Source organism: Equus przewalskii, chromosome 1, assembly GCF_037783145.1.
Source record: "Equus przewalskii isolate Varuska chromosome 1, EquPr2, whole genome shotgun sequence".
NCBI classification, from domain to species: Eukaryota; Metazoa; Chordata; class Mammalia; order Perissodactyla; family Equidae; genus Equus; species Equus przewalskii.
Window position 1 is genome coordinate 19686171 of NC_091831.1, and position 18677 is coordinate 19704847.

General features: G+C 42.6%; 1 long non-coding RNA gene across 1 annotated transcript in view; it reads left to right on the forward strand.

Moving 5' to 3' along the window:
• The window catches only part of LOC139085447 (uncharacterized), a 32556-nt gene extending 14592 nt beyond the window's left edge, over positions 1-17964 (forward strand). The window contains exon 3 of the long non-coding RNA XR_011543744.1: positions 17061-17964. This is a non-coding gene — a long non-coding RNA (uncharacterized lncRNA). The remainder of the gene's footprint in view (positions 1-17060) is intronic.
• The last annotated feature ends 713 nt before the right edge of the window (positions 17965-18677 follow it).

An 18677-nucleotide genomic window follows, 5' to 3' on the forward strand; every position in this document is an offset into this window, starting at 1 on the left:
GAGAAGAGTGTCCTATTAGCTGGAAAACACTGTGGAGAAGCCAAATATCATCACTGTCACTGTTGTAGGTAAGCCCCCAGCACAGTGGCTAGCACCTGCGCTCTGGAGTTAGACCAATCCGGGTTCAAGTCCCAGGTCTGCCACTTACTGGTGGGCTAACCCTGGGCAAATTACTAACCCTATTTGAGGCTCAGTTTCCCCTCCGTTACCGTGTTGTGGGAATGATGATGCTTCCTACCTCATCCTACGGTTGTTATGAGGTTTAAACATAAATGTGATGTGTCTCTCGGCATGGCGCCCAGCATCTTGGAAGGGCTCACTAGCTGTCAGTTATTGTCATTATTATTATATGTTGTAGTTTGTCCTAGTGGTATGCTGGTCTTTACTTAAGAACAGGGCTTTTTAAAAAAGTGGACCCAAACAGAGGGGACACAGCCAAGGTAAACTTGTGTCTCTGTCTGGTTTTGCCCTGATGAACCGATGACGGAGCGTACAGGAAAGATGTGCCTTTGCGGCTACTGCTTCTGCGGCCAGTCACTATCTCTGCGGAGCCTGCTAAGGTCACACATTGTGTCAGACTGCATGCCCCTCTTCTTCACAGCAGCATGGGAGTGGTTGTTGTCACCCATCCACAACGAGTTATGTGTGTCTCTTACAGTGGTTAAGGCGCTTCCACAGGATCTTGCAATTGGTTAGCTGAGCTGTAAGTTACACCCAGGTCTGGCTGATTCCAGAGCTCACTTTGCCTCCTATTCTGTGGGTCATTTGGTCTAGGCCCATAGTTCTTTTTTTTTTTTTGGAGGAAGTTTAGCCCTGAGCTAACATCTACTGCCAATCCTCCTCTTTTTGCTGAGGAAGACTGGCCCTGAGCCAACATCCATGCCCATCTTCCTCTACTTTATATGTGGGATGCCTACCACAGCATGGCTTGACCAAGTGGTGCCATGTCCGCACCTGGGATCCGAACCGGAGAACTCCAGGCCACTGAAGCGGAACGTGCACACAACTTCTGCACCACCAGGCCGGCCCGTAGGTCCGTAGTCCTTAAATGTGGTGCCTGGACCAGCAGCATCAGCATCACCTGAGAACTTGTTAGAAACAATCAGAAACTCTGAGGGGAGGGCCCAGCAGGGTGTGTTCTAACAAGCCCTCGGCATGTTCTGGCGCTTGCTGAGAACCACTGGTACAGTGGATCCTTCTGGGGGGTTTCATTCATTGTCCTCTCTTGCCCTAGATTTCCCGGAGCAGCCCTTCTGGAGTGAACTTCCTCCATTGTGAGTCAGGAAGCCACGTTAGAGCTGTCTTTTATCATTCCATTTCTCTTTCTAGGGAAATTCCCTGTAGATCAGGGCATTACTGTAATTAATTCATTAGAGTAAATTAACAGCACCACTTACATTCTTAGCATGCACCTGGTGCCAATAGTATTTTAAATTTTGCAGTGATATTTCCCCAAGATGTGCAGAACAACCAGGGCTCCAACACCTGTTTTCAACTGAAGTCCCTGACTTTGCTGGCCGGGAAGGAGACCAGGTTGCTGCCCGAGTGGCACGTGAAGAGCTGCTGTTGCTAAAGTTGCTGTTTATTCCGTCCCTCCGTCTGAGCACAACATCGCAGAAACTGCTATCTGATGTCAGATAGATGATTTTCTTCCCTGAAAAATTCGTTCTTTTTTCTGACTCGCCTCTCTCTCAATTAAAGTAGTTTGAAAAGGAGGAATAGATGAAATAAGATGTCCTGTAGTAGATGAATTTTGTTTACTACTGTAAGGAATGGTGCAGGATGGACAAAATTGCCACCAAAATACTGCTCAGTAATAGAGGATTTCTGAATAATCCATACGTAAATATATTTGAAAGGGGGTCTAGGTTTCTAGCGTTTCCTTCCAGATTTTGTGCATCTGGCAGATGATGGAGCTGAGGGGGAGCTGTCTGTCAGGCAGCAGGATGAAATGGTATTTCAACAAGAATTGTAGGCATGCAAAATGCAAGCAGAAAATAAATGATATGATGTTCAGGTCACTGGTTGGATCCATGGGAGGTGCCTGGATTATAGCTGTAGAAAAAATTTGAGAAAATGGAGTTCATTTCTCCCCATTCTCTTCTTCCAGAGAATTAAGTTTCTTCATTTACGCATGAAGAAGGGTGGCAGCTTATGCCACCCTCAAAATGCCACTTTAGCATATGATTATTTTGAGCTGTAGACACTTGAAATACAGCACATGCAGAGAGAGGCCTTCTCTGAACTCCTCTTATCTGCCTAAAGACAGATCCTCCAAAAGGAACTCAGTTGTCCTAATTCCCCTCCGCCAGAGACTCACCAACCAGAGAAGACTGACTTTTATCGCAGGAGAGGAGACTCGAAGTTGACACCACCCCCAGACAAACTTTGTCACAAACTATTGTATTTATCATCTATTCTTCTAAGGACCTATTCATCTTTCCTAAAAATCATTTACTCTCCTCTAAGATGCCTGCATTCCCTGTCTCCTTTCCCTCTTACAATGGTATTTAAGCCTAAATTCTAACTCATCTCTTTGAGTTACCCATTTCTTCCTGGGTATCTCCTATGTGTATATGAGATACACATGTTAATTATTTTTCTCTTGTTAATATGTCTTTTATTACAGGGGTCTTGGCTAGGACTCAGAAGGGAAGAGAGAAAATTATTTTCCTCACCTACGATGAAGTGTACTTAAGATGCTGGGTTTCATAAATGGCTCCACACTCCCAAATTCATTCTCATCAGCCACAGCACAGGCAGGGAGTGTCTGCTGAGGCTGAGCCATGTGGTGCTTGGGGAGGGAGAGGTGGCTGGGCTGACACTTCAGGGCGGGAGTCAGGAGACCTTGCTGAATGTCCAGTTTGGCTCTGGCGTGACTGGTGAATACAGACAGGGGATTTATTATCTTGGTCTCTGTTTTCAAAGATATTGAAATCAGTTCTACCAATCTCACAGAAGGAGTGGTATGAGGAGCATAGGAGAGTACGAACATAAGTGTTTGGAAGAGATTAAAGTGCTAGATGTAGCTGGGACAAAATTTATTAAAATGTGCATTTCCCAGCCTTTGCTGAACTTCTCACTGCTGGCTTTCAGGGGAACAGTGTTTGCTTATTCAGCTCCTCTCTCTCTCTCTTTATGATGGGAGTTCTGCCTGTATAGCTAGTTCATAGGATAAAGGGACAGTGGGAAAAGTAACACAGATTCTGGGGCCTCAGAAACTTTGGAGGTGCAAGAGGAAATTGTAGGATTAAGATTGTGAGGCTCTGAAGGAGCTCCTGAGGTGTGAGAAAGGAAGAGGGTTGGGAAAGCATTAAGGAGGTTGGGTGCGTATTACAAATTTGATTCCCTTTCATGTTCTCAAAGTAGTAATTGGAATGACTCAAAATATTTATGGTGTATATATATCATATATACACCATAAATATACCAACAGGTATATTTCAGTCAGTGAAGAAATTTGAGATTATTTGACATCAGTCCCTCTGATGGCAGAGGGCAGAATGGATAGGGCAAGAATAGAGGTGGGAAAACCAGTTAGGAAGATATTGACATTATTATACCAACAGGTCCGTGTTTCTTTGAATGCAACACCATCTCTAGACAGGACCATATAGGGCTTCAGCTTATATTTGGGCACTCCTTTTTTTTTTTTTTTTTTCAAGTGGCATTCCAATTGAGTATGTAGGAAAGAGAGAGTTAATTACAGGAAACACATGAAGCTCAGAGAGAGGAAAGGATGATCCAGGTTAGACCTAGGTGTCAGGTTCCCCACCAGCGATTCTTGACCTGACTTACAGTGAGATGTGAATAGATGTGTTTGTATATCAACAGTCGAAACCCTTTGCCTCTGTAAAAAGAAAGAACCTGCTTCCAAGAAAAAAAAAGGCCATTCCTACTATTTCCTCTCACATTTAACCAGTGGCAGAGGAGCTTGTTAAAGTTCAGCAGCAGTTTTCTGGTGCTAAATGAAATACTCACCTTTCAGCTCACTGTTGACCTTCCCTCCTTCCTGACCTCTCTCTGTCCTTGATTTGTAAGACCTCTGCCTGATGGGTGTTGGTACATCCCAGGGTTTCGTCTCTTCACTCCTGGCCTCTCCCAGTGGGTACTGTGATCTTTGCCTTTGGCTTCAACTACTGACTACATACTGAGAATTTTCTGATCCTTAACTTCACCCCTGACCTCCCTCTAGAAATCCAGGCTTGTCTATCCATAGATCTTCTGAACATCTCTGTCTGAGAATTCACGACTTGACACGTTTAAAAGTTTACTCTTCATCTCCCTCTACTCCGCTCTTTCCTCGCGAGTGCTTGACTCCTTCCAATCACTGAAATCAGAAACTTGGGAGTCATCATGGACCTTTCATCTTTTCAACCCCTATTTTTTCATCTGTCATGAGTTCCTCTTAATTCAATCTTCTAAACACCTCTCAACGCAGTCTTTGTCATCTATCTCCCACTGTGGACACTTCAGGTTCACGCTATTTAAAAAAAAATCCAAGTAATTTCGATATCTTCCTAACTGGTTTTCCCACCTCTATTCTTGCCCCATCCATTCTGCCCACTGCCATCAGAGGGACTGATGTTAAATAATTTCACATGTCTTCAGTGACTGAAATTTCTTCATTGGTTGCCCATGCCTTAAGAATAATGTTTAAATCCTTTGTCATGACATTCAAGATCCTTCAGGATCTTGTTCCTACCTACATGTCTAGCTTCATTCCAGTCACACCAAATAGGGTACAGTTCCCCAAATGTACATACCTTTTGAACATACTTTTCTTTTATCTGGGATGCCTTTCTTCCCTGTCTTCCCTGTTTTCCTTCCTTTGAGTTTCCATAGGAATTGCATGTTCTTCTCTCATAGCGAGTATTTCTGTAGATCATTGTTGAACAACTGGCTTGTGAGCCTCCAAAGACAGTTCTGTTAAACCCTGTGTTTATAGCATCTGGGACTCTCCTGGCTCATGATAGATAATTTATAAATGTTTTTTAAAATTGCAAGATTGGCCAGGGAGGCAGGACTAGATTTGTAGGAGGTCAGAATTCTCTCTGGAGATGTTTTTTTATCTTCTCTTCAATTCCTGAGCTCCAACTCCTTGAGCTTCAATGGATCACCCTCCACTCTCCCTGGAGAATAGTTGAAGGCAATCTTGCCCAATGGAAAGAGCACTGAAAGAGGAGTCAAGAAAATCATTTTTTATTTCACATTCTGATAATCACTGCTTATATTACCTTGAGCTAAAAACACGACCTTATCTTCCTCACAGGGTTGGCTTATAATTTAGATAACTCTAATAAATGCAGTTTTTTATGTTATAACTTTATCTGTGAATGTTAAATTTTTTTGATTAATTAGAGAAGAGTATTTCTAAAACTTTCAGCCTCAAATAAGGGAATTGAGATATTTTGGAATATGTACTATGATTTAATTTTTTTGTTTTTTGCTTTGTGTTCTAATGATAATGGAGGTTCATTGTTCCATGGCCAATAACCCAGAGGATAATCAACAATGCCTTTGTCTTTGGAAGGTGCAATGCATGTGTTTGTTGAAGCTAATTCACCTCCTGATTATGCTTTGCACTGACCATGCTAAATGGATGTGGGCTCCCTGGATTTGAAGGCTAGCGGCACAGGCAGATTTTGAGCTGCAGAAGTAGAGTGAGGATAGCCTCTGCTGAAAGAGCAGTAACACTGTGAGAGGCAGAGGGGGGTTAATTGTGAAACCTTTTGAAACTTATTGATTTCAACACCTGACAATTAGCTTGTCAGGCGGCTGGGGCTCCAGGAAAGGATTTGACAGTTTAATGACAACTGGCAGCTTCAACACCACTCAGCCTTGTAGGGAACACCCAATTGCTGCTTGGCAGCTGGTACCTTGAGCAGGAAGGAACCCTGTTGGAGTCTCCACCCCTTTGGGAAAGTTCACAATTGAATGAGGAGGCTTCTGAATGATCAACTAGCAGTGACCCTTCACAGCATAATTGAAAATCTCTGTGGCAAGCGATTTTGGACAAAAATGGCTGGTGGTTAGAGTGCCAACAAGTGCTAGGCATGGCTGAGTGCCTGCCATTCAGAGGGGAGCTTGGGTTTGGAGCCAGACTCGGGTAGGAATTCCATCTTTGTCAGATTTCTTGTTGTGTGACCTAGGGCAAGTTGCTCCACTTCTTTGTGCCTTAGATTTCCCATATGTTAAATGAGGACAAATGGTACTCACTTAATTTAGTTTTTGTGGGAATGAAATGGAATTAAGTACGTTAGAGACCAGCACAATAGAGGGACTCAATGAGTAAGCTCAAAATGAAATTGGCTGGAGGGAAATGCATTGATGATTGATTATCTACAGTTGGGGGAATAAGTCTAAGAAGTGAGAGGTGAGCAGAGTCGGGTTCTCTAATTATTTGAGGTCCCAGGTATTTCTCACTTTAATGAGCATGGAGGAACGATAGATAAAACCATTTTGCCACTCCTGGTACCCCCTGCCCTGATTTGTGAAAATTGTATAATGTAGTGGAAAGTGCATGGACTTTGCGCCCAGACCTTGATTTGACTTTCAATTAGGCTACTGCAAGCCCTGTGTCCTTAAGTAAGTCACTTAGCCTCTCTGAGCCTCATTCTGTTCAGATGAAGGAATAACACCTAGCATGCAGTGTATTTGGGAGGGTTAAATGAGAAAATGAATGAGAATGTTTCTAGCATGGTCTCTCGCTACATCAACTTTGGTTTTACTTCACTTTATTTTCCCTATCTTTCCTCAAGATAAAGAGCTTAGGCCTTTCCAACAGCCTGGTGTATAGCCCAATGGTGGACCATTGAAAGAGTCAGGACAAAGAGTAGTAGAACAGATGTTGGTCATATGTCTTATCAAGAGACATGGTACCAACATCCTATAGGTCCCTTGAGGTCAGTAAATAGTTTTGACGAGGTGAAGACCATATTAAATAACAAATTCTTGTTGGCTTCATTACCCAGTACCAGGAAGTTCCCCTCAGCAGAATAAGTGTAGGGCCATGAGCAGCATTTCCCACTCTGAGCCTCCATTCCCCTCCTATGTAAAATGGTATCCAGAAGGCTGGTTCTCCGCTCATAACACAGTGGAGGTTCAGTGGGGCCTGAAATGGCTTATCTTCATTCTAAGACTGATACTTTGAAATTTATTTCTTATAATTCCACAAACACTACAGATCAGGAAAACTAGTTTCCTTACAGAACGAAAGATTAACTTTGTAGCTTATCACTCCATTCATTCTAATATCTGCCAGTTTAAGAACCTCTAACCACCCCCACATTGAGTACTGAATCAAGATATACAGTCAGTAGACATACGGAAACAGAAGCTGACTTCCTGGCTCTCCAAAAGCTGGTCCATCACTGCTCCCCAGCCCAAATCTCTACTCCACTCAGGCTGGTCTCCCGATCTTCTCTACTCCTGCTGTTCCCACCAAATGAAAGGTGGCCTTCTTCCTTCTCAGTGCTCCATTCATGCTTTTCCCTTGGCACTCAAATTCTATCTCCTCCACGGAGTGGTCTCTGATGGTGACTGATACTTGAGTTTTGACAAAAACACTGCTTTCTTTTCTGGCAAGGCTAGGATTAGAACAACAATTGTCAGTAACTCTCTGAGCAGTGAACCCAGTGAGGTGTTTAATGGTTATTACAAAGAGTCTATGAACCCATGTGTGCAAGAATTGTCTGTAGACTAAGTAGAATGTCTGGCACATACTTGAAAGGCTATCTTTTAAATGGACATAGATGTCTTTGTGATTAATAATTGTGTTAAAGTTGTTGCTGAATTCATAGTAGCTTTTGCTGTTATTTTCTCAGTTGACAATGTGTACGTGTACACTGTGAACAGTGACCTCATATGAATCTGCTGACTCAAAACCAAGCCATTTCCTGGCTCCTCTTAATAATAGTTCCCCTGACCCTAGTGGATCAAAACTCAACACAGCACGATGCAGGAGATCTGTGTTCCATTAACTGTGTGTGGCTTGGGGTAAGTTACAGCCCTTCTCGATGCCTGCAATAAACATCTGTTGATCTTGCCTAATGTCTACTCATCTGTCTTCTAGGGGGAGAGTAGGCTTATTTTCCTTTGGTGATTTACTTCTTCTCTCTGGCCCATGATTTTGGGGTGGGCATGGGGTCCAGGTCTGGCCACTAGCATGTCCCATCCCCATCAAGTACATGAGCATGTGGATACATGACTCAAGTTGGCCAATGAGTGTGAAGTCTATGGTTTTTGCTAGAATTCTAGGGAAGAACGCTCTCTTCCTGTTGGGGTGCTAGCCTTTCTAGATGTAAGCTGGAGGTCATGCCAGCCATCTTTGTTTCCTCAGAGAGAATCTCATCCCAAACTAAGACAATACAAGAGACAAACAGAATGAAGGATTGAGACAGACAAATGCCAGGTCACGGTGCTTAAGCACTTTGAGCTATCCATATTGAAAGCTTGCACCACCCTTGGACTTGTCAGTTACTTAAATAAAAGTTTCCATTTTGCTTTAAGCCAGTCTGAGCTGGGAGTTTTTGTCATTTATGTTTTGACCAATAAGAATTTGGTCCCTCATGCGTAAAATGAGGGGTTTAGACAGGTGAATTCTGAGGGTATTGTCAGCTTAAGGATGCCTCGTATTCTAAAACTGATTTTCAAAGTTTATTAGCAGGAGCATAAAGGCTCAATTATTGGAAGAGAGCTGACTACAAAGTTCTAGTAAGGTAGTTAATCAATCTATTTGGGATTCCACAGTGAAACCTGTCATGGACTCTCAGAAGTTTCTTTGACGGAAAACATCTTTGAAGAGCTGATTCATTTTGCCTGGGGATTTACTTTGAAATATAGATGGAGTGAGAATCATCTCATCTTTCCTATTTTTTTTCCCCAAGCACCCTTTCACTAGCTAGCTCATCTGCATCATCATCAAAAAAAAAAAAAAAAAAAAAGCAAGACACACACATGCACAAACTCCAAAACCCTCATTCCTGGCTGTGATGTCAAGCATTGATGCTGTAGTCTGCAGGTGTGTGTGGAGGTGTGTGTCTGTACCGATTACTACATATCCTGGAAGGTGGTGTCTGAACTTTGTTTTTGAAGATTTATTTTTTTGTTATTCTCACCTCAGGAGCCTGTCTTATTTAAAAAATAAAAAAAGGATTGCACACCATCATCTCAAATAAACTACACTTTTTTTTCCCTGTGGCAAAACAGATTCCAGGTGGCATAATGGAAATTTCCAAACTCCTCTCCAGATGGAGTGCTGAGAAATAAGTGTGGAGAACACACGCTGGAGGGGAACTCTCTGCTTCCTAGCTCGTGCTTGAGCCCTTGAGCCATAGATCTTGTTTATAAAATGCTCATGCAAGCAGACCTAAGGTAAAATAACCATATGTAAGTCCAGAGAAAAATCTTCTTTTTAGTTTACACTTAGTGCTCTCGATTATCTTCTGGAGAACAAAGCTTTCCCTGGGAGACTCCTGGCTGCTCTGATTCTCCAGGAGAAGAAAGAATAGCTCAGTGACTCAATGTCTGTGAAGGGGACATGGCAAAGAGTCTCTGAGTCTGGCATGTACCGTATGTATACGATAACCACAGTGAAAGTAGTTACAATTTATTGATCATATATGTGCCAAGTGCTTTCCGTTTACGCCCTATTCAAGCCAATTCTCACATTCATCTTGAGAGGCTTTTAACATGATCCTTATGTCATTGAAAAGGAAATAGCCTCACAAAGCTTTAGACCTGAAGTCTAAGGTGGATTCCAAAGTCTGTCTTTTCAACCACCAGGCTTCTCTGCCTCCAAATGGACCGTTCCATTGACCCTCTTTAATCAGCAGATGAAGCCTTTCCCATTCTCGTAACTTCTGGTTTCTCTTGAGGGAGCCCATAATTCTTTCTGCCTTTCTCTGCTCACATGTTGTGAAGGTTAAATGGCCCCACTGAGTGTTTACAATTATACTTAGGATGTATCACTAAAATGATTATTTGCCGAAAACCAATAGCTTCATAAAAGTCCTTTATGCAGCACTGGGAGACTTACGGAGCTGCTGTTTTTAAAAGCATCCCATTAGTGAAGCCATCTACAGTGGTTTTATCATACGGAGATGAACACCATTAACTGGTGACCTTCTGGATGGTTGAAAATGAGTTTTTAAGTGAAAGACTTAGTCTTACTGATGCAAGTTTTTTCTGTTCTTTTTTTCTGATTGTACAGTGCAGATGAGACGATCTACCAAGTAAATGATTGATATTGAATGTCATGATTGCCCCAAAAGACACAGAATAAAATGGGATACGTTTCCAGGATGCACTCAGAGAGGCAGCAAGGTAGAGAGCCTCATAGCTACCAATTCCTGAAGGCTTACTAAGTGCCAGACCCTGGATCAAGGATTTTATGTGTTGTCTCATCTAATATTTTCAGTAGCCTCACTCTCTGACTCTGTTCCATTGACCTGGAAACCTCTCTGACCCTTTCTGATTTAGGATGGATTATTTTCCAGGATCCTCTTGTAGCCATCATGCAACTATATCCCTGCTGGTGGCACACCATGAACCTTTCCCCTAAGTAGTTTGATACCTTTAATTGCTGCAGCCTCTGCAGTGAACAAGATTCAGGTGATTGTCTACACGAAGAATTGAGGAGAAAGGAGAATTAGGCTATTTTTTCTGAGCCAGGACATCAGGGCCCAGGGAGATTAATGGGAGTTGCTATGCTATAATGGAAGTTATTTGTCGCTGCGGTAGCATTGCCCCACGCAAGGAGGGCTCTTTTCCCACCTTCCTTAACCCGGTTAACTCTTGCCTGTCCTTCAATACCCAGCTCTGGTGTCTACCCATCCCCACCTAGAGTCTTCCCTGACTCCATCTTAGGCTTCCTTTTCCTCACACTCCTTTAAGCATCCCCTAAGATGAGTTTAAATGACCTTGCTCTCAGATGAGCAGTGTGTTCTTTTGCTCTGTGCTGTCATATATGTAGCCAGATCCCAAACGTCTCCCATTCCTCCTTCTGTACCCTCCACCATGTCTGCTCCACCGAAGAATACCTCGAGTGTTTAATAAATGTTTGGATTTGATGTACACATCCAAATCTCCAGGGAAGGGGAAAAGTACAGAATACTTGACTCACATTCAGAAATTGCTCTCAGTTAATTTTTGTTCTTTGAGGACTTCTTCTGTGAGAGGGACACCAGCAAGCCAGGCTGCCTGGGGAGGTTGTTCATTCCCTTTCTATCCGAGTGATTAGTCCTTGGCAATAGCTCTTTGAGAATGCGGAAGCTGAACACAGTGATTTTGCTCTGTTAAAAACTGCTGCAGCTTGAGGTTCTCGTGATTTCTAGATGTTTCCACAGTGTCTTTTTCCCACTTCGACAGACTTCCTTGAACTGGACCCTGGGATGGGATCCTGATTCTCATTTTAAGGCAGGGTATGAAATAGAACAGTTCCGGAAGGAAACTGGAAGGCCTTCTAGATAGGTTGTCTTTTTAGCTGAGTTCTTCAGAGGCATCTCATCCTACATCATGCTACTAACAGGCACAATTGTAAAAGCCTTTGAAATGGGCCAAAGACTACTTGGAATCCTTTTGATGGAAGCTAGGTCTTGTCTGAGGATCCTTCCAGGGTTATGTGATTGTATAGGGGCGTTTCTTTGTCTTCAACTACTTTGCAATTCTGTAGAGATAGAAGTTAACCTGCAGAGATCTGATGGTGATGCAAATGACTCCTGAGCATAGAAATGCAGATAGATTTGGTCCAGGGAAGATGCATTTGATTTCCTTCCTGTGGAAGAGATCAGTGTTGCATCTATTGGAAAATTTACTTGGACATTCAATCTGAATCTCTATAAATGTGTCCTTCAGCTTCTCCTTTGAACCTGTTATAATAGTTACTGATTCTCTCATTATTAACTGGACTAAAAATAAAAACTTTGACATTTTGACTTGTGTTCTTTTATATTTGTATATGAATTATGAGTTTACTTTTCTTTTTAAATATATTTACCCTTTAACCCTCCTACAGCCTATCAGTCGGTGCAGTTGAAAGGGACCAAATTCAGAGTCTCAGTTGTCAGGTTTAAATCCCCACTTTGCCATTTGCTGGTTCAGTTTCCTTATTTGTAAAATTATTTTACTTTACTATTTGTAATGTTGTGATTGACAATTAGAAGGACTCATAGAAGCTTTGGGGCTGGAATAACATAATCTGATACATTTGTTGTAGTTTGGAATTCACCCCCCAGCAGTTGTTGACTCCTGAGGCTTTTGGGTCATGGAGAAGAGACAAAGACAAATCTGGGAGGTGGGAACGACAAAGATTTTCTCCTTGACCAAATTCTAGTTGGGCTCCTCTGAGCTCTTTTCCAACCAGGTCCCACCCTTGGGCATGTCCTCAAGAGCCCCATTTTAGCCAGAATCCTGCTAGGTCAGCTTAACCAGAATCCCTCACCCTGCATATCTGCTCACCCTTGATATCTGACCAAATTTCTCATCCCCTACCATCCCCTAAGTGATGTCTGATCCCCCTGACCTGCCTTCAGCAAGAAGTCTGTTAGGTCACTTTAGCCAGAATCCCCCCTCACCCCTGGTGTTTTTATCTTAGTAATTTTCCCACTGACCCTCTTCCACAGAATGCTACTCCTTGGCTATAAATTCATACTTTCTTTTGTTGTTATTCAGAGTAAAGCCCAATCTCTCTCCCCTGCTGCAAAACCCCATTGCAGTAGTCCCTATACCTATTGTGATAGTCTTGAATGATGTCTGCCTTTCTGTTTGTTTCTGTTTGAACAAGTGTCATGAATAATTTTTTCTTTAACAGGAGATTGGGGACATTTTATTATCCCCATGCTGGCCCCACACTCCCCTAAAGGCCCCATGGAAAAGAGCAATATAATCTTCAAGTTTATATTGAAGGAGAATATACTGACTCCGGTTTAGAGAGACCACAGAAACACTTTTCTGTGTAGGGGAGGAAGACATTTCCTCCACCTGCTCTGGGTTCTTCTGGCCAGAGAATGAATTAAATTCATGAGACAGAATAACAGGATAAAATTAAACAAAGCTTTACAACATGTATACATGGGAGAGACTCAGGCAACCTGAGCTACTCCCCAAAACGGCTGAAGCCACCACCTTAAATATCATCTTCAGCTAAAGACAAAGGAGGATGTTGGGGGTGGGGGCAGTCAGTTACAGGAGATTACCAGACAAGTATAGTAAACAAGGGTCAGGTGATTATGCAGATTTAAGCCCTTGCCCTCTGTCTTGATAAGAGTTTCTAGAGATAAGGTCATCCCTCCTTCCTGGTACAGAGAGGGAGACACCTTTACAAATGGAGATTTCCTTTACAAATGTAAATGTCTCTTAACAAAGGGTAAATAAATTCTACTCTTCAGTTTCTTTCCTGTCTGCAGTTTTTAAAAGTAACCAGCCCAAAACAATCCTCATGCCAAAGAGACATATCTTTGAGTGGCCAATTCCAGTCCCCACATCTGCAATGTGGAATCGAAGAGTAGGAGTTGAGTCTTTCTTGAGTGTCGTATATTATGACCTCTGAAGCAAACAGCAACTCTGAACATTTTCTGACCATCTCAAATGCTCTTTAGAGTAAAGATCAGCAACTCAGTTTTGAAGATCCCATTTTGTGTTAGAGCCAAAACTAAGTATGCAGTGGACTACAAAACAGATCAAGGTGCTTCCTTTGGAGTGTTGAGTCTAGAGGGGAATCTAACACCCTACGAAGGCCTTAAAAGGTAACCATAAGCAGGAAGACTTTGGGAAAGTAGCAGGCAGCCGCTAAATATTAACTATATTGATCAAGGAAACAAAAGGAAAGTTTATATATAGATTCCTGGGTTAATAGAATGAACGAGAAATGGAGAAAATTCTAAGTTCTCTTCCTACATTGTTTACTCTTTCCTGTTTTTATATTTAACCTTTATACCTTTCATATATTTATTTGCTAAATTTATTCACAGTGAGGTTTACTCATTTATTCAACAGATAATTACTGAGGACTTTTTAACACACTGAGCTCTGTGCTAGGTACTGGAGATAAAATGATGATTCGTAAGGTCCTTGCCCTACATTAGCTCAGAATCTAATGAATTTACTTGCTATACTTCCCAAGAAAATTATATGGTCTTTTTATGCCTACCCTAAAAGAATGAATTGATGGCCATGAAACTTTGGGCATCATTTACCGTCCAGGAATGGAGATATGTAGCAAGTATGGTGTTGGGTGGTGTTCTTTTGAGTCCCTAAAAGCCCTGTAGACAGTGCACTATCCATCCTACCTCACCAGTAGGCCAGTCTTGCCTTAGGGGGAGCAAGAAGCGTGTGGCCCCCTAGAAAGAGGGGGGCTTTGGAGCGTCTTAGCCCCAGTTTCATGACTTAAAGTGTCACTTTTGGTAAATTACTTAATTCTCCAAACTTCAGCAGTTTCCTTTGTAAAATGAGAATACAAATGTCTATTTCACAATATCATTGTGGGAATTAAACACAATAACCTATGCTGTTGTAAACATATGCAGAATAAACAATGAAGACAAGTTCTGTGCACTGCTCCACACTTAGGAATTCCTCAAACCATTACTTTCTGTCCCTACAGTAGATAAACTCCAACCCCAAACTGTGGTTTTGTGGCCCATTTATTTGGTCCAGTACGTCCATCTATGTTACTCTTGCCTGAGATGTTCTTGAAAGGGAATCGCCATAACATTGTCTCCAATTTGGTATTTGACCCCTTCAACTGGTGACCAGTTAGGTTGTGCTCATTTTGAGCGAGGATAATGTCCTTATTGCAGACTGTTGGTGCCTGGCTGTGTCCTGCTGGGGAAGTGGGAGAATTCCTCCACCTTTCCTTAAGGTTCCTATGGCTGGTCAAATAATTAAAAAGGCATGTTAGCAGGAGAAAATCAAACAAAGTTTAATAACATGTATACATGGGAGAAACTCAGGAGAAACTGAATAACTCAGCCATCTGGCGGAGGCTGCCTGTTTAAATATCTTCAGCTCTGGATAAGGAGCACATTGTGGGTAGTGATTTGGGGATTTGAAGGGAGGAAGGCAACTCACATGGAAATGGAAAAGCAAATGTTTGGTAAATAGAACTTTGATAAGAGTGGGTTTAGTAAGTATCCTCCCTGTCTACCGATACCCCGAGTGCTCTATGGCGATGGCTTGTCCTGGGGACAGGCCTTTATTTTACATTTCTTTTAGGGAGTTGGGGGGAGGGGGAAGGTGTGAAGTTCTTCCTGAGTCTTCTGAGCCTTTGTTGTCTTCAGCTTGAAATAATCTGCATACCAGAGTGGCACATCTTGGGGCAGCCTGCCCTGAACACCATCAGTTCCCTCAGCCTATTAGAAGGTCAACAGACACCCTGTGGTCTCCTGAGCTTCCCTGTCTGAAGGTCTTCTCTGGGTGTGGAATATAGTCTGCCTGTAGGGCAAGCTGGATGCCCCAGGGAAGTCCTGCTGCAGACGGGACTCTCAACCAGTGAGGAGAGATGGAAGTTTGTGGCTAAATTCTCCAGCTTCTTCACTCATCCACAGGACAACTCTAAGTTGTCCCCATGCCATCTCTTGGGCAATAATGTCTAGTGGGACTGAGTACAAGTTGTCCACAATAGCAACGTATTCACGAACATACCCTTTCTTGTTGGATATCCTCCCTGCTCTCACAGTGCTTTCTGAGATTATCTTGTACCCAAATCCTTATCTCAGGGTCTGATTTAGGGGAATCCAAATTGAAACCATCCCTAAGGTAGACCAAATTGGGACAGCTAGAAGTATAATCCTGAGCCATGGTCTTTGAGGGAAGGGCTTTACTTAGGTCTGGAGCACTCTCATCTGAACATCAAATCTAAAGGGCAAGACTGGTGTTCTAAACAGGAGTTGTGGCTAAGACTCCGAATCCAGACAGAAATGAGATTGGATCCTGTGCAGGCCGGGTGCTCTCAACCCTGCTGGCCCAGGAGTCTGTCAAGCAGGTTGGAGACAGGCAACCGGTAGCGCTAGCAGTAGGACTTCGGAAGTGCAGCTGGGTGGTTTGGCTTATTACTTGGCAACCTCCTTCCAGGAGGAAGAACTGTCCTTTTTGTCCCAGCTAGACAGAACAGTGGGTTTCCGGTGGTGGCTGTTGAGACTGCAGAGACTTAAATATTTTATTGGCAGGTCCCATCCAGAAATGATAAACCCCTCTCTGGATGAGAGTCAGGGCGAAAGCTGCCAGCTCATGGGTGCTCAGGGACTGCAGCGGATATTGGGATCTGTGCAGATAAATTTTTTAACCTTGATAGAGTCAGTGGGAGTGTAATGAGTAACGGAGATTATAGCAAAGGAGATAAATATGTAGGCGACCAGGAAATATAATTATAACATTTCCTTACTTCACTAGACTTGAGAAACTAGATGAATTCAAGAGTGAAACATATTCTAATTCAAGGAAATACGTGGACGAGAATGGGATGGCTCTCCCCTCCTCCCCCACTTCTCCTCCTTCATCAAGAAAATAAAATGAGCATTTTGTGCCATGATGCAGGAGGAATTTAATTGGGTGCTGATGATTCAATTTAGCTTGTAAATTCGCTGCCAGAGAGACTACAAGTGCCAAAAGAATCAGCCTTGCTGTCTTTTTGTTAACTTGTTGACACATTTGACACACGTTAGATATTGATTCATGGGACCACAAATGACTGACTTCACAAGCTATGTGGCACATGTCCTGGAGAATGAATGACCAAACTCAGGCCAAAAAAAGTTGATCAGCTGGTCTCAATGAAGCCGGCCCTTTCAGGTTTCCTCCTCATTTCAACCTTTAAAGAATGAGTGGAGAATAGAACTTGAATCTTTGTTACCCTGTGAGGTGGAACTCAGCTTTTAGAAGTGTCATTTATTGACCTATCCGAAACACAGACCTGGCGATTTAGGCATGCTCCCAGCAGATGGTGAACATCCTCTGATCACATGTCTGAACTAAGAGGTGGGAAGCATTCAGCTAAGCACTTCACAAAAATTACCTCCATGACAACTGTATGAATTAGATTTTTTGGTTGTTCTCTTTTTCAGATGGAACAGACTCAAAAATTAACTAACTTGTCCAATCTCATACAGCCAGAAAAGTGCAGAGCAGGAAGTAAAATCCATGAAGTCCAACTAGAAGCCAGTTCAGCCGACTCCCGCAGAGTCCCCTTGCCACCCTGCCTATACTGCCGGCCTTCTTCTGATTATGCTTGGATTAGATGTCCCTACAGGCATCGTTGTTAACAACCGGATAATTCTCCCTGGCTTATATTTCTAGGCTGTCATTTTCCAAGAGGCTTTTAGACATGAAAGCTAATGGGATTACCCCATCCATCTATTGTTCTGAGCCAAGCCTTCTCACCTAAGCAAGCACTTTTCTGGTGGATGTTGAATCTCTTTCTTCCTATATTTGAATTCCTTCAAATTGGCTGGGCTTCTGGTAAGCATGACAACACTAGCAACCTGATGTCGGGGAGGGCTGCTGGAAGCCACCTTGGATAATGGTGAAGAAGGTGAAACCACGTGTCCACCTCCACACTAGCCTCTGAGCTTGAGATGTTCACCAGAAGCCTCACTGTTCAACCTTGCCTCTTAATTTGTGAAATAATACATGCACACAGATCCACTCAGCCTTACACACCCCTGCTCTGCCACTCAGTACAGACATGCTGCCTGAAGTTCCTGACTTCCTTGGCACCTTTCCATAGTGGTACCTTTCCATCCTTCCTGGTTAAGCAAATTTGGGAAAGAATCATCTCAGTTGCCAGTCTGGTTTATAATTATCCCAACAGGCCTCACTTTCCATTTATGAACTTGGCAAAAGAAATCACCAAGGAAAAACCTGCCCTACTAATGACTCAGCTGACGTCACTCATCATTGCCTTACTGCTTTAAACACATTCACCTGATAAGCCTATGGTGACTAATAAATTCAAAGAACTTATACCCATTCTCTTTCTGTTGGGACTAGTTATTTATCATTGCTCCTAAGTATTTGAAATCTGCTTTCTTTGTTGAAGTGCTCATTTAGCTGTCCTACTCCCAGGATGGAAGATTTTCAGCATTCAGATTGAGGGTTCAATGAATTTCACTTGCCTTAGGGTCAATATTCGCCCAATGCTTTTTTCCTGAGACAGTGAGTAGCAACTCTGTTGATTATCAGAATTTTCTGGGACCAATAACTTTGTTCCCCACCTTAGAAACACAAAGTTAGGATCAGGGGTAGGGATATCTGTAATTTTAAAACGTTCCCTCTGGGTTTTCAATTATAACCAAATTTTTTACATCACTGTCCCAAGCATCCTTGGACAGTCCAACACTTTTACCCTGTACCAGAATGGACTCATTACCCATGAAAACATGTAGAAATGTGTTAATTTCAATCCAAGTCATTCATTCATTGATTCATTCATTCAATAAGTATTTGGTTGGTACTAGAGCTAATCGTTGTAGGGGATTCAAGTATGGGTAAAATAACCCTTACTCCCTCACAGTTCAAAGCCCTGTTGTGTATCTTGAGAATCAATATCATAAAATAAAGGGAGTATCCAGCCTACCCTTCCAGATATGAGTATATGATTAATTCAGAATTGGCTTGGTTATTTGTATCTGTGTGAAAGCCCGAAAGTGACTTAGTCATTCTAGTTGATAGAATGACCAGAT